Below are 14,157 nucleotides of genomic sequence, written 5' to 3'. Positions count from 1 at the left end.
TGTTATATGAGCTTTGAAAAATTGTGAATTGTTTGAATTGTAAATTGTCAATAAAAATTTTATATATAGCATTTTAAATTGTTATTATGCACTACTGAGTAAATTTTACTCAACGATAGCTTTTTCATTCTTATCGCAGTAGACGGATGGAGCAGTGAGTAAATTTGTTTGTACCACATTTTGAGATTTCGCCGGGTATATCGAGTATACCATATTGTGCAGTTTTTGTTTTAACATATGTGCACTGTATGTATATATTGTACTTGGTCTTGAGCAGTTGTAAACTAAAATTATAAACTATTTTGGCCTGTAAAAGTATTGTGATAAATTTATCTTATCTCAGCTTTTGGAAACACTGGAAAATTGATTGTTGAACTGGGTTGATAATGTTGAGAAATTTATTATGTTGAACAAATTTATTGGAGTTTGGGGATTGAATAAACTTATTGAAAGTGCTTTTTATAGGTTTTTGAAGAACTGTTTTATTCAAAATATAGATGGCACTCTGCCAAAATTTTTACAGAAATTATTAATACTTTAAATGTGTTATTTGGTTTCACTTCAGTTAAAAAAAAATTTAACACCTTTCAATAGTGCTCACCACTGTAAAAAGAAGTAAGAAAAGTTTTAAAATCCCTTGTAGTGTATTTAATGGGTTATCAGTAGAAGAAGTTGGTAATTCATTAGGTATACTACGGGATCATATTATGCCTTACAGAGGGGTAGGGTGTGACATAAGTAGCTTGTCATACTACCTGGCTGGAGGATGTGGTTGCACCACAGGTGTCTGAAGTGGAGCTTGGGTAGACATGCTTCCAGCCATTTGTTGGAACATCGCAGCCATCTGTTGTGTGAATTATGCAGGAAACTGCGGCATTTGTGGGGCTGGTGCCATTGATCCATTGATATTTTGGAGAGCTAGGGCTTCCCCTTGGGCCTCAGCCTCTACAGACTGCTCAACTGAGTGATCCCCTTCTCCCATTTCAAATTGGAGTTAAGATGTCTCCTGAACAAATAACACAAGGAGATTCCCTCCGTTAGTTCATATTTATGATGTAATGCACTGTATGTAACAAATAAGGACATAGAGCAGTTGTACTTATCAAAGAAAAGACACAAATTTACAAGTTAAAACATACTTTAAAAATTCGCTCTGATACCACTAAAACATGTCACACCTTACCCCTCTGTAAGGCATAATATGATCCCGTAGAATACCTAATGAACTACTGAACTTTACCTATCGATAACTCATTAAGTACCCTACAAGGGATTTTAAAAACCTTTTTTCTTACATTTTGGAAGTGGTGAGCATTTTTTTACATTTAATATAAGTTTAAAAGCTAGCTAAAATTTTTGTCCATTTTATTTTTATATAAAGTTTGGAAAAATTTCGGCAGAGTGCTGTCTCTATTTTAAGAAAACAGTTATTCACAAACCTATAAAAACACTTTCAATAGTTTATTTCATCAACTCAACAACTACCATAGCAAACTTCAACATCATTTCTCAAACTAAAAAATTCAAATCAATAATTCACAACTCAATATTTCCATTCATTTTTCATTAAAGTAAAAACAAATTACATTTATCAACCGCTTTACATTAGCAAATCCAAAATGATATTATTACAACTTTATACAACTACTCATGACCAGTTTTACATATACATATAGTTACATACACAAATATAAATATTAAATTCAGGGTATAAATTTATACCCAACAAAACTTTAGGAAAGTGGCGCTAAGAATCCTCAACAGCTCACTCTGCTGCTCCTCTAGTCTCTATATCTGCGATAGCAATAACAGCCATCGCTGAGTACTATGACTCAGTGGTGCACAAAATACTAAAATAATATTTATGCATAATTCAAATCACATTTATTCAAATATGGTACTGAAAATGAAAGACAGATACAAAACATGATTTATGAACTTTTAGTCCAAACAATTTCACTTAGGAAGTCTCAAATCATTTTTATAAAAATACACAGTTATATCATGCCATTCGAAATAATACTCATCTCAATAGCCAAAGGCTTATGAGAAATCACAAGGCTAGCTAGCTCAAATATATGGGTACCTATTCAAATTTCTTCTTCTACTGGCACACACCTTAACACTTCAGCCAGAGAAGGAATCAAAATTCGAAACTAATTTCTCCCACTAGTCATGCTAGTGAGACATTCAAATATATGGTAATGACATTGTGGTTTCAAAACTATCTTATCAATTTATCAAACATTTACTGACAATTAAATCATATATCATTAAATTTCCAACAGTTTAGATAAAAAACATAGTTTACATTTCAATCATTATTTCGCAATATAAATAAACCACAAATCATTTCATGCACTTTGCAAAGAAATTTTCAAGAATGTTTATGTTGTGCACAAACCTTAAGCGAGTCACCTCTTGGCCTTGACTCGATGCTTCGGGTTCTTTCCCGGTATTCTTTTTAATTGAAACACACAATTTTACAGTGGTTCAATACCATAAATTATCATAAGTCCAAAAATGATTTCAAATCTAACTTTAATATGCTTAATTTGACGTTCTTTGAAATTTGTATTTCGGGGTTACTATTTACGATACTATTCAAGTCAATTTGTTGACTTTCTAATGCTTAATAGGTATGGAAATTCTAATTTCACCCACATACCACATTTTGGTTACCTAATTTATTGGTTTTGGTTGTTTCCTCAAACTTCAAGTCTCTTAGGCACAAATTTCAAATTTTTAGTTTTGGTGTTCAGTTTTGCACTGTTCTATTGGTCATGTTGCTGTGATAATTTGGCTAAGTTTTCTTCATAGAAGTTGTTCCTTATTGTCTTAACTTTATTTTCATTTTTGAATCACTCCATTTGGAGTTTTGTAGCCCAAGTTATAGCCATTTGAACATAGCTGGCCAGATTTGGTGTTACCCAGAATTCTGGGCAAATTATGGATTTTGGCAATTTTTGTAGTTGATTGCAGGTGGATTTTCAAATAGGTTATGGTCAAAATTTTGGTTTGTTTTCTTCATGAAAGTTGTGGGGCTATGTCTCAGCTTTCTACTGGTAAAAATTCAGGTTATTTGGACCTTCCTAGACCAAGTTATGGTCATTTATGTAATTACTATTCATTTGGTCATTTTTGTATAGGTCAATGTGCCCAATCTGGATTTAACCTAATTGTTCACTAAGTTATGGTCATTTTCTGGGCATGATTCCTAAATGAAAAATGTGCCATCTTGTGTCTAGTTTTATTCTCAATTAGCCTCACACCAATTGGGTTAGTAAATTTTCAGTTTTAGTCCCTGAAAGGGACCTAGGTCAAGTTGCCTACAGATTGACCTTCACCAATCCGAATTGGAATTTGTTTCCAACAATTCATACACACAACAAATAGTCACAATTAACCATTACTCAACTCAAATAAGGTTAACTATATCATTTGGCCAATTTCTACAATTTTTTTTCCAAACCCTAAGTCAAGAACCCTAATATTCTAAGTAACACAATTCACTCAATTTCAACTACCTAAATCACGCATATATTTCATACAATACTAGAATTCATATTTGATTAAATCAAACCACTCAATTTATCATCCACCCAACCTAGCCAAATTCCATACTCTTCCACTCATACAATTTCCTCTATTTCTCATGGCATTTCATCACCATTAAGCATAAATTCATGAACTTAATAAGAATTTAAGCTTGAAGTTGGACTTACCTCACTTGGTTAATTTTCTCAACCTTCCAAACCTCAAGATTTCTTCTTTCTTTTGCTTCTAATCACTCTAACAAGGCCAAAAGGTAAGTTTTTATTCTAGGGGCTATGGAAAATATGGCAAATTTTAGGGTGTATTTAAGTTCAAAATGAGCTTTCATGGAGGAAGTGGAAGAGAAAAGAGAGATATGAGAGAGATGAGAAAGGCTTACGGCAAGAAGAAGAGAGGAATTAAAAAAATGTCTTTTTAATTTATTTAAATTGTCTCTTTAAATGATTATCCTCTAATTTTTCAAATTATAAAATTTAAAATTTATTTCATCATGCTTAGGTAATGTATGATGTCATAATATTCTTTCTTTTTGAATTTTTCATCTTATTTTTTTCTTTAGTTCTTTAATTTAATTCTCGATCCCAAAAATTTCGTTTCTCTGATTTTATTGGACAGTTAGGTCAGGAGTAAGCTCTAGGGGTAAATTGACCAAATTGCCCCTCGTCGGTTAGATCTGGTTTGCAAGTTATTTGATATTTCTTCCGGATCCCTGACCTAATTAATTGACCTGCTTAACAATTCTTTTCTGTGATTTTTCTCTTTTCCACTGTGTTCGCAATAGTCCTAAGGACCGTAGCGTCACATTTTACTGTTCAAAATTTGAGTTTAGACTGACTTTGCAGTCATTCCCGAGAAGGTCACCCATCTCTGTGACTCCCAGCTCATTTAACTTCTTATGTTTTGTTTTTCTTATTTACACTTAACTATTTGGCCATTACTGATTATTTGCGTTCAGGGCTTATCTAGGTGTCTTAGATGTAGTTCTAATTTTCTTAATTTTTCGGACCGACACCTGTCACCTGAACAGTGAAATGTACCAGGCTATGTAAATAGGGGTGCTACAACTAAAGATTTCTTAGTTGTGCCAGTGTCTATAATTGCATTTGAGTTTACTTTTAGTACTAGTGGTGGAGTTGTTAGTATTCATCGAAGTAGGCTATGTGAGGATACTTTAGAAGCATTAATGTGCTCACAAGATTGGTTATGGGCTAAAATTGAAGGTAACTATCACATTTATCGACTCTTTTAATTTTTATATTTTTTACTTTAAATGTAAAACTAACTAATGTTCAATAATGTTTTATCTTCTTGTTTAACAGAGGGAGCAAGTTGTTTATGTGATGTCGAGGAAGATATGGATTGAAGCATGTATTTTACAATTTCAATATGAGTATGTCTCTTTTCTTAAGTTTTTGTGCATAATTGTTAATATTATAATATGTATTGTTTTATAAAGTGTATTTCTAAATCTTTTTTTATAATTTATTTTTGAAGGTATTGAAGGAATTTTCATCAAGTCTTGAGATTTTGAAGTTCTAAGATTGTGTTTCTATGAGTTGTATGAATTGTTTTAAAAGTGTTGTATTTTTGAACTTCTTGTTTTTATAATTTTTTATTTAATTTATTATCATTTAGCATGTAATGTGATGATATTTTTCTCATGTTTTATGTATTATGCTTGTTTGAATTATGAAAACTTTGGTTAATATTTAGTATTATGTTACTTATTGACTGAATTTGCAATTTTTGAGTTTGAGTTAGATATTCTTTTCTATTTTTCCAGCAAAAAAGCATAAAAAATAACGGGTTCAACTGGGTTTTGGTAGTATTTGGGTATTAGTAATCGGATTGGAGATGGGTTCGGGTAGTATAAAGTATATTTTATTCAGGTTGGGAACAAGTTCAGGTAGCACATATATTATATGGGTTGGGGTTCTGATATCTTAAAATTCGTGAGTACTCTACTTGTTGACATCCCTAACTGAGCTCCCTAACTGTGATTTTATTTGTGTTGCAGGTTGGGTGAGTTTTCTCCTTGTTGGATTGTTTACTTTATGGCTGGACTTTTTGTAACACCCCTATGTTCGGTAATGCGTTCTACTGTTCCGGTGACCAGTGTTGTCCGGACAGCTAGGATGCCTAGAACTACACTTCGATATGAGTGAGGAGATATTAAATAATGAAATACAAGAAAAGAAAATACAAGAAAAATAAAGGAAAAATAATAGTAAAGAAATGCAACCAAGTTAAGCGAGCCGGGAACCCTAGCGATGGGTGACCGCACGGGGAAGTCACGGCGTGGACCGTTGACTAGCTCTGAACTGCGGAGAACCCTGGAAAATATTTTTAGGATTTAAATAGACACCAATTGAAGTACAAATACCATTAGAAATATCAAAGAAAAATTAAATAATTAGTACAAAGAAAAGTGAGAAATCGAAAAACGGACAAAACTCGGTATTACCGAAAAATCGAGAATGCAACCCGAACAGGGGCATTGTGGTCATTTGACACTCCGAGTTGTCTTTTGACCTAAATGTCCATAAAAAATAAATAATATTACACTTGGAAAATATAATGAAAAATTAATTTAGGGGTACCTAATGTAAATAGCAAAAATAGAGAGTTAAATGTGGGAAATTGAAACTTTTGAATAAATTAACATTAAACTTGCAATAGTGCTCCACTAACTCATCAAAATGGACCATTTAATCTTCATCTTGGACCAGCAGATTGTCATCTTCCTCATTTCTCAAAATTCAGCCAAAAATGGAGAAGGGAAGAACTCCATTGCCGCATGGTTTTGGAACTCCATGCAAGGGTGATCCAAGCTTCTTTCTCTCCACTTCCCTTCATTAAAGTTAATCCTCACACCATGGGCAGTAGATAGGCAGCAAGAAGATCAAGTTTTGGTGAAGTTTTGAAGAGTTTCCAAAGTGGTAAGTATGTATTTTTGATTAGTGCTTCATTAAAGTTTGTGAGGAGGCTATGGGTGTTTGATTTATGAAGAAATTTTTGAGTTTTGATGTTGAATGGGAGTGTGTACTTTTGGCAGCCATGGAAGCACCTTGAAGGCAGTTTATTTGTGCTTGTAAATGGTGAATTAAATGATTGATTAAATGTATATTGTGTAGGAAATTGTTTGGGTGATGTATACTTAGTATATGTAAATGTAAAATGAGATTTAAAGCTTGGAAAGTAATGGAATGTAAGTGTACCATTGTGGCAGTTTGTTAGCTCTTGAAGAATGCTGGAATTCATGCTTGGTTTATGGAATAATGATGTTAAAATGTGTTGGTTGTTATGGCAGTTTGAGTGCATGTATGATGGTGTGAAGTTGGATATGTAAATGAGCATGAATTGGTGATTGAATTGTTGTAAATTGAGTTGGACAAATTCTGCACTTATTGGTGCACATTGAATGTAATTATAAGCTGCCAAAATGACCTATAAAATGTTGTAAATTATGTTTAGGTTGTGGTACAACCAGAATTAGTTTGAATGTTAAGTTTGGTGAGTGTTAAAAGTGATGTTTGATATGTATGCAAGAATTGCAATAAGGCAGTTTGTGTTTTAGGCCTATAACTTTAAGTGTGTGACTCCAATTGGTATGAGACCAATTGGAGGTGAAACTAGGCACAAAATGTGCCAACTTTCATGAAGGAAGCTTGCCAAAATTCTGCTTACAAGGTAGCTTGAAAAATAACCAAATCCGGATTAAGTGCAATTGAGACCTGAAAATTGACCATTTGGGCAGCAGTTAATGTTTAGGCCATAACTCACTCAAAACAGGTCCAATTGACCTGAAATTTTAACCATGGATATTTAAGACCCATATCTACAAGTCTTATGAAGACACCAAAGCCCAGAAATGACCATAAGCAAGTCAAACAGCTTGCACAAGTTCGGGTCCAAAAACTGGCCGAACCTAAAATGACCTAAAGTGACCTAAAATGACCAATTTTGGTGCAATTTGACCAGCAATAGTAAAATGACCATAACTTGGTCTACATAACTCAGAATGACCTGAAATTTTGCCCCGCGTTCCATAAGACATAGATCTACAAGTTTGTAGTTTTGACCGAAACCCGAAAACTGAGGGAACTAGGTCGTCCGGCTAGGTCAAACTAGTATCCCGGAATCCAGCAAATTGCAAGAAAATGCAGTATACACAGAAATGAACTTGGTAACATGTACCAATCCTAAAAGACTATTGAATGTGACATGTTAGTAACATTAAAACCTAATTTACCTAGAACGCATCGAGGTTCAACATATTAGGTTGACTAAGGAAATAATAGAATTCGATAAATTAATTATTGAACCTTATTCTTAGAGACAGTTTAAATGAGTACTGAAACACTTCAAATTGTGTTTCTCAGTTAGCAAAGACTCAGGGAAGGGGAAGGAAACACTGAGTCAGAGCCAAGAGACAGTTATAAGAGGTTTGTGCACAACTAGTTTTTAACTGATTTTGTTTGAATATTTCATATGATTAAATGACATACTTTTCTTATGTATTATGTTTAACAAGCATTGGATTTAATTCAATGATTATTGAAAATTGTTATAGTATGTATGAATTTAGCTTTGTTAAATGGTATTTCCACAAGTATTAAGCATTGTTATGGATTGAATAAATTATGTTTTGGAAAATTGTGATAGAACATGTTTTGAATTGTGATGGTAATTTTCATGGAAAAATGCAAATTTATGATTTGAATTATGATGAGCATAAAAATTATTGGATATTGGAATTGAATTTGAATCGAATTATATTGTGATTTATGCTCACTAAAAGGATTGTGATTTTTTTTTGTATCTCACTATAGATGCTTGACTAGGTTATTACCCGTCTCTCTCATTTGTTGAGAAGACAATGGAGTTAGTTGTGTTTTGATTACCATGGTACGTCCATAGGTTTAGATTTTCCTCTGATTTGAGGTTAGATCTAAGTTTATTTTATCGTTATGGCCCTTGCGGAAGATTCATTATTGTGATGGTACTGTGCACGATGATTCGACCTCCCCGACTATAGGGAGTTAGAATCTGATTCGACCTCCCCGACCATAGGGAGTTAGAATCACCCCGAAGATGGCCCTTTCGGATTAGTCTTGCATAGTTACTGAGATAAAGAATGATTTTTGAGATACAGCATGATTTTTGAGATAAAGAATGATTTTTGAGATACAACATGGTTTTTGAGATACAGAATGGCTTTTGAATTGTAAAGAATTGTGATTTCAATTATGATTTATGTATAATTGATTTTGTTGGAATTACCTAAATGGTTAGTTATGATTTGATAAATTGAATTTCATGATCGAAGTCATTTTATACAAATGATTTACATTATTGACAATGAATATTTTGAGTTTTGGAATTTGATGAGTATTCAGATTTCCAAATTATTTACTGTAAATTTTGTCAATGTATATTGTACTATGTTTTAAATTATAGTTGTGCACCACTGAGTTCACCACTCAGCGATAGCTTTGTATGCTGTCGCAGGTAAGAAGAGCATAGAACAGTGAGTAAGTTTCTTTGAAGACACTTTCAGATCAGCTCCAGGTATATTATAGGTATACCCATGTACATAGGTTTTGATGTATGCATGTAATAATATGTATGTAAATTATTTGAGCAATTGTATAAAAACTCTTGTAAAATATTTTGGTATGTAATTAAATGTAAATTATTGTAAATGTAAATTTGAGATTTCATTTACTTTTATAGTTTTGTAATATTAATTTTTGAGTCTTATAATCAATGAAATGTTTCTTTTATGATGAGGTTGGTTTGAAAATGAAATGATTTGATTATTGAGATTGAGTTGTGAGATGAAATGAAGTTTATTGGAGTTGTATTTGAGAAAACATATTGGGGGTGTTTTCCTTTTCAGGTTTGAAGAACTGTTTTCTCAAAATACAGCCAGCACTTTGCCGAAATTTTGAAAAAAAAAATTTATAACACCAGATTTTAATCTATGACTTAAATTTTCCGAAAATTGTTTTAAAATCCCTTGTAGTATATTTAATGGATTATCGGTAGGAGAAGTACGGTAATTCATTAGGTATACTACGGGATCATGTTACATCTTATAGAGGAGTAGGGTGTGACACTTTGTCTGTTCATTTTCACGATTTTGGGCCACCCTTTTTAGGCTTTGTTGTTGGGTTGTAAACTACTTAAGCTTACTATAGGCTTTAAGGGCCTTATGTCAACTCAAGTCCTAGTGTCGATCCGACCAAAAAATTGGGTTGTGATAAATTTAGTATTAGAGCTTAGGCTCTAGATAGGAAATTATGTACTTAGGATTGTCACATGCAGAGTATAGGGTTCTATTTCGCCTGTTTTGTAATTTTTTGCTACTAACATCAGCATTATTCCCTAGGTATCATGTTTTGGCATTGTCTAGTGTCTTGGGTTCTCATGAAGTATAAGGTGAGATGAAATTGGGTTAGCAAACGTATTGAGGTATGCCCTAAAATTTTGTATCACAAGGAATGATGTGATTAGTTAGAGTAGAGACATGTGGATTTAGCGCAAGGCATGAATACATTGGAATGAGTTATGGCAATATATCATCTTAAGTAAGGGCTTGAGTACCACTATGACAGCTATTAGTGGACTGCCCAATTAAGGCAAGTTTATGGTATTAGTAGAGTGTCCTACGGATATGGTTTTCCATTTGGGTTATATATAGGTGAAAAGTGTAAAGTTGACTGTCTGTACCATAGTAAATTATACAATGCTCTCGTTGATTGTGCTATAAGTTGCATATTATAGTATCGACATGGGATTATTGTATAGAGCTGTGTGCATCCCATAGTGTTCTATGATGAGATTTGTAGATAGTTTTTATTTTCGTATAGTTGCGCTATAATAGCACTCTGTTTCTACAGAGGAGTTAGGAAACTCTTAGTTAAGGTTTGATGCCCTTGATATGGAGTATTAAAGGTTGTATTTTAGGCGATAACTAGAGTTAGTAACTCGCTTACCTTAACATGAGCTAGAGATATAGCATGAGTTCCCTCGAGATTAGAGGTTTCAGTATGTTTGCATGGTAATGATTACATCTACTAAGTGAGAACATTTGGTCTTTGTTGTCCCAAGATAGTCCAAGAGGGGGGTGAATTGGACTTTACCAATTTTTCGGCCCATGCTTGTAGCCTAATGAAAAATTGTTGCTTTGTTCAACTAGGTGCTCCTTTATATATAGTGAAAGTGATATGTGTTTCAAGAATATGTTCCTAAATTGCAATTCAAGCTTCAATCAATATTTATAGTAATTTTTGACATTCCATGTATCACAAAATATTTAACTAATTTCTCAACCTACTCAATATATCTTCAAGTGTATCAACTCAGTCTATTCAATCAAAATTCAATATCATGCATAGAAATTAAATTACATAGAAGTAAAGAGATTAAGGTTAGAGAAGTCAAACACAATGATTTTTATAGTAGTTCAGCTTAACTAGCCTACATCCACTCTCTCAAAGAACCCTCTTTGAGTCTTCTCTTCACTATTTGCTCTTTTAAAGGCAAGAGACTAAAAGCCCTTTACAACTTTTTCAACACCAAGCTTTTACCAAGGTAGCTTGAACTCTTAGACAAGTGCTATCTCAAAAACTCACACTCTTAAGCTTCAATAGGTGCTTGTATAACCTCTCTTGAATGCAATTTAATGTTTTAACACTCACTCTCACTCAATAAAAATCAAACTATAAAGAAGAGATGAGTTGATTTGTCAGTGGTAGCTTAAACACTTTTGTAACACCCCTATGTTCGGTAGTGCATTCTATTATTCCGGTGACAGTGTCTGTCCGGACAGCTAGGATGCCTAGAACTACACTTAGATATGGATGAGAAGACATAAAATAATGAAATACAAGAAAAGAAAATACAAGAAAAACAAAGGAAAAATAATAGCAATGAAATGTAACCAAGTTAAACGAGCCGAGAACCATAGCGATGGGTGACCGCACCGGAAAGTTATAGCGTGTACCGTTGACTAACCCTAGACCTAGGGGAACCCTGAAAAATATTTTTAGGACTTAAATGAACATCTATTGAAGTATAAATATCATTAGAAATATCAAAGAAAAATTAAATAATTAGTACAAAGAAAAATGAGAAATCGAGAAAACGACAAAATTCGGTGCTACTGAAAAATCAGAAATATAACCCGAAGAGGGGCATTTTGGTTATTTAACACCTAGAGTTGACTTTTGACCTAAATGTCCATGAAAATAAAGTGGCATTAAAATTTGAAAATTTCATGAAAAATGAAATTGGAATGAAATGTAATTAAGGGAAATTAAAGGGATAAAGTTTGGGATAATTAAAAGTTTAATTAAATTATTATTATTTTAAAATTAGTGGACCTTAGTGGGACATATATAAGCATATGAGACAAAGTGGACAGCCATATTTCATCATCTTCATCTCTTTAATTTCACTTTACCGAATTCATTTTTCTTCTCCATGAAAACTCCATAGCCGGCCATGGAAGGAAGCTTCATACAATCATCATCAAGCCAATTTCCACCCAAATTTCTTCATTAATCCTTGCCTACACACCTTGGGTAGCATATTGGTAGTAATTTTAAGGAGGTTTGGTGAGGTTTTAGTCAAGCTTCAAAAGTGGTAAGTGAGTGTTTTCAATTCTTGTTTCATTAAAAGTGTAACCAAGGTTGTGGGTAGTTGTTTTGTGGAAGAATTTTTAAAGTTTGATATTTTAATGGAGATGTATATTTTGGCAGCCATGGAACTTCACTATGAAAAGCTTGTTCTTGCATTTAAATAGTGGTTTGAATGATGACTTAAATGTTTGATTATACTGTACTTGAATTCTATGTGTAAGGTATGATTTGGAAGCTTAAAAAGTAAAAACGGCAATTGATGGGTATGTGTAAATTTGTGGCAGCCTCATGAAGATGATTGAAGTGTTTGAGTTCATGAAATATTGTTGAATTATGTTGTCATTGATGGCAGCATGTGTATATAAATAATTGTTTGAAATTGGACATGAAAATGAGATATGTTCATGCAGTTGAATTATTGTAAATGGGACTTTAATTGTTGTAAATGGGACTTTGGAAAATTTTGTATTATAGTGTGTATGTTGAGAGTGGTTACAAGCTTCCAAAATGACCAAAAATGTGAAGTAAAGTGTGTTAATGTTATGGTACAAACCAGAATTGGCATGGATGTGTAACTTGGTAAGTGTTGAATGTGTCCTTTGGTATGTGATGAAGAGTGTGTAGCTGGGCAATGTGTGTTTTAGCTTAGAACCTTAAGTGTGTGACTCCAATTGGTATGAGACCAATTGGAGGTGAAACTAGGCACAAAATGTGCCAACTTCCATGAAGGAAGCTTACCAAAATTCTGCCTAGAAGGTGACTTGAAAAATGACCAAATCCAGATTAGTGACTTGAAAGCCTGAAAATTGACCATTTAGGCAACAGTTAGTGTTTTGGCTATAACTCACTCAAAACAGGTCCAATTGAGCTGAAATTTTTACCATGAATATTTGAGACATATATCTACAACTCTTATGAAGACACCAAAGCCCAGAAATGGCCAGAACCAAGCCAACTAGCTTGCACAAGTTCAGGTACAAAAACTGGCCGAACCAAAAGTGACCTAAAAATGACCTAAGCCTACCAATTTAGTGCATTTTGTCCAGCATTGGTAAATTGACCATAACTTAGTCTACACAACTCAGAATGACCTGAAATTTTTCCCCGTGTGCAATAAGACATAGACCTACAGGTTTGTAGTTTGGACCGAAACCCGAAAACTGAGGGAACTAGGTTATCCGATTAGGTCAAATTAGTATACCAAAATCTGGCAAATTGCAATAAAATGCAATATACATAAAAATGAATTTGGTAACATGTACCAACACTAAAAGGCTATTAATGTGACATATTAGTAACATTAAACCTAATTCACCTAGAGTGCATCGAGGGTCAACATTTTAGGTTGACTAAGGAAAATAATAGAATTCAATAAATTAATTATTAAGCCTTATTGTTAGAGACGGTTTAAATGAGTACTGAAACACTTCAAATTGTGTGTTTCAGTTAGCAAAGACTCAGGGAAGGGGAAGGAAACACTGAGTCAGAGTCAAGAGGCATTTATCAGAGATTTGTACACAACTAGTTTTTAACTGATTTTGTTCTGAATATTTCATATGATTAAATAACATATTTTTCTTATGTATTATGTTTAACAAGCATTGGATTTAATTCAATGATTATTGAAAATTGTTATAGTATGTATGAATTTAGCTTTGTGAAATGGTATTTCTACAAGTATTAAGCATTATTGTGAATTGAATAAATTATGTTTTGGAAAATTGTGATAGAACATGTTTTAAATTATGATGGGCAATTTGCATGGAAAAATGCAAATTTATGATTTGAATTGTGATGAGCATAAAAATTATTGGATATTGGAATTGACTTTGAATTGAATTGTATTGTGATTTATGCTCACTAAAAGGATTGTGATATTATTTTATATCTCACTATAGATGCTTGACTAGATTATTACCCGTCTCTCTCATTTGTTGAGAAGACAATAGAGTTA

Source organism: Hevea brasiliensis, chromosome 6 (genome assembly GCF_030052815.1).
Source record: "Hevea brasiliensis isolate MT/VB/25A 57/8 chromosome 6, ASM3005281v1, whole genome shotgun sequence".
NCBI lineage: Eukaryota > Viridiplantae > Streptophyta > Magnoliopsida > Malpighiales > Euphorbiaceae > Hevea > Hevea brasiliensis.
The sequence above is the reverse complement of the archived record's forward strand: the minus strand, read 5'-3'. Positions refer to the sequence as shown.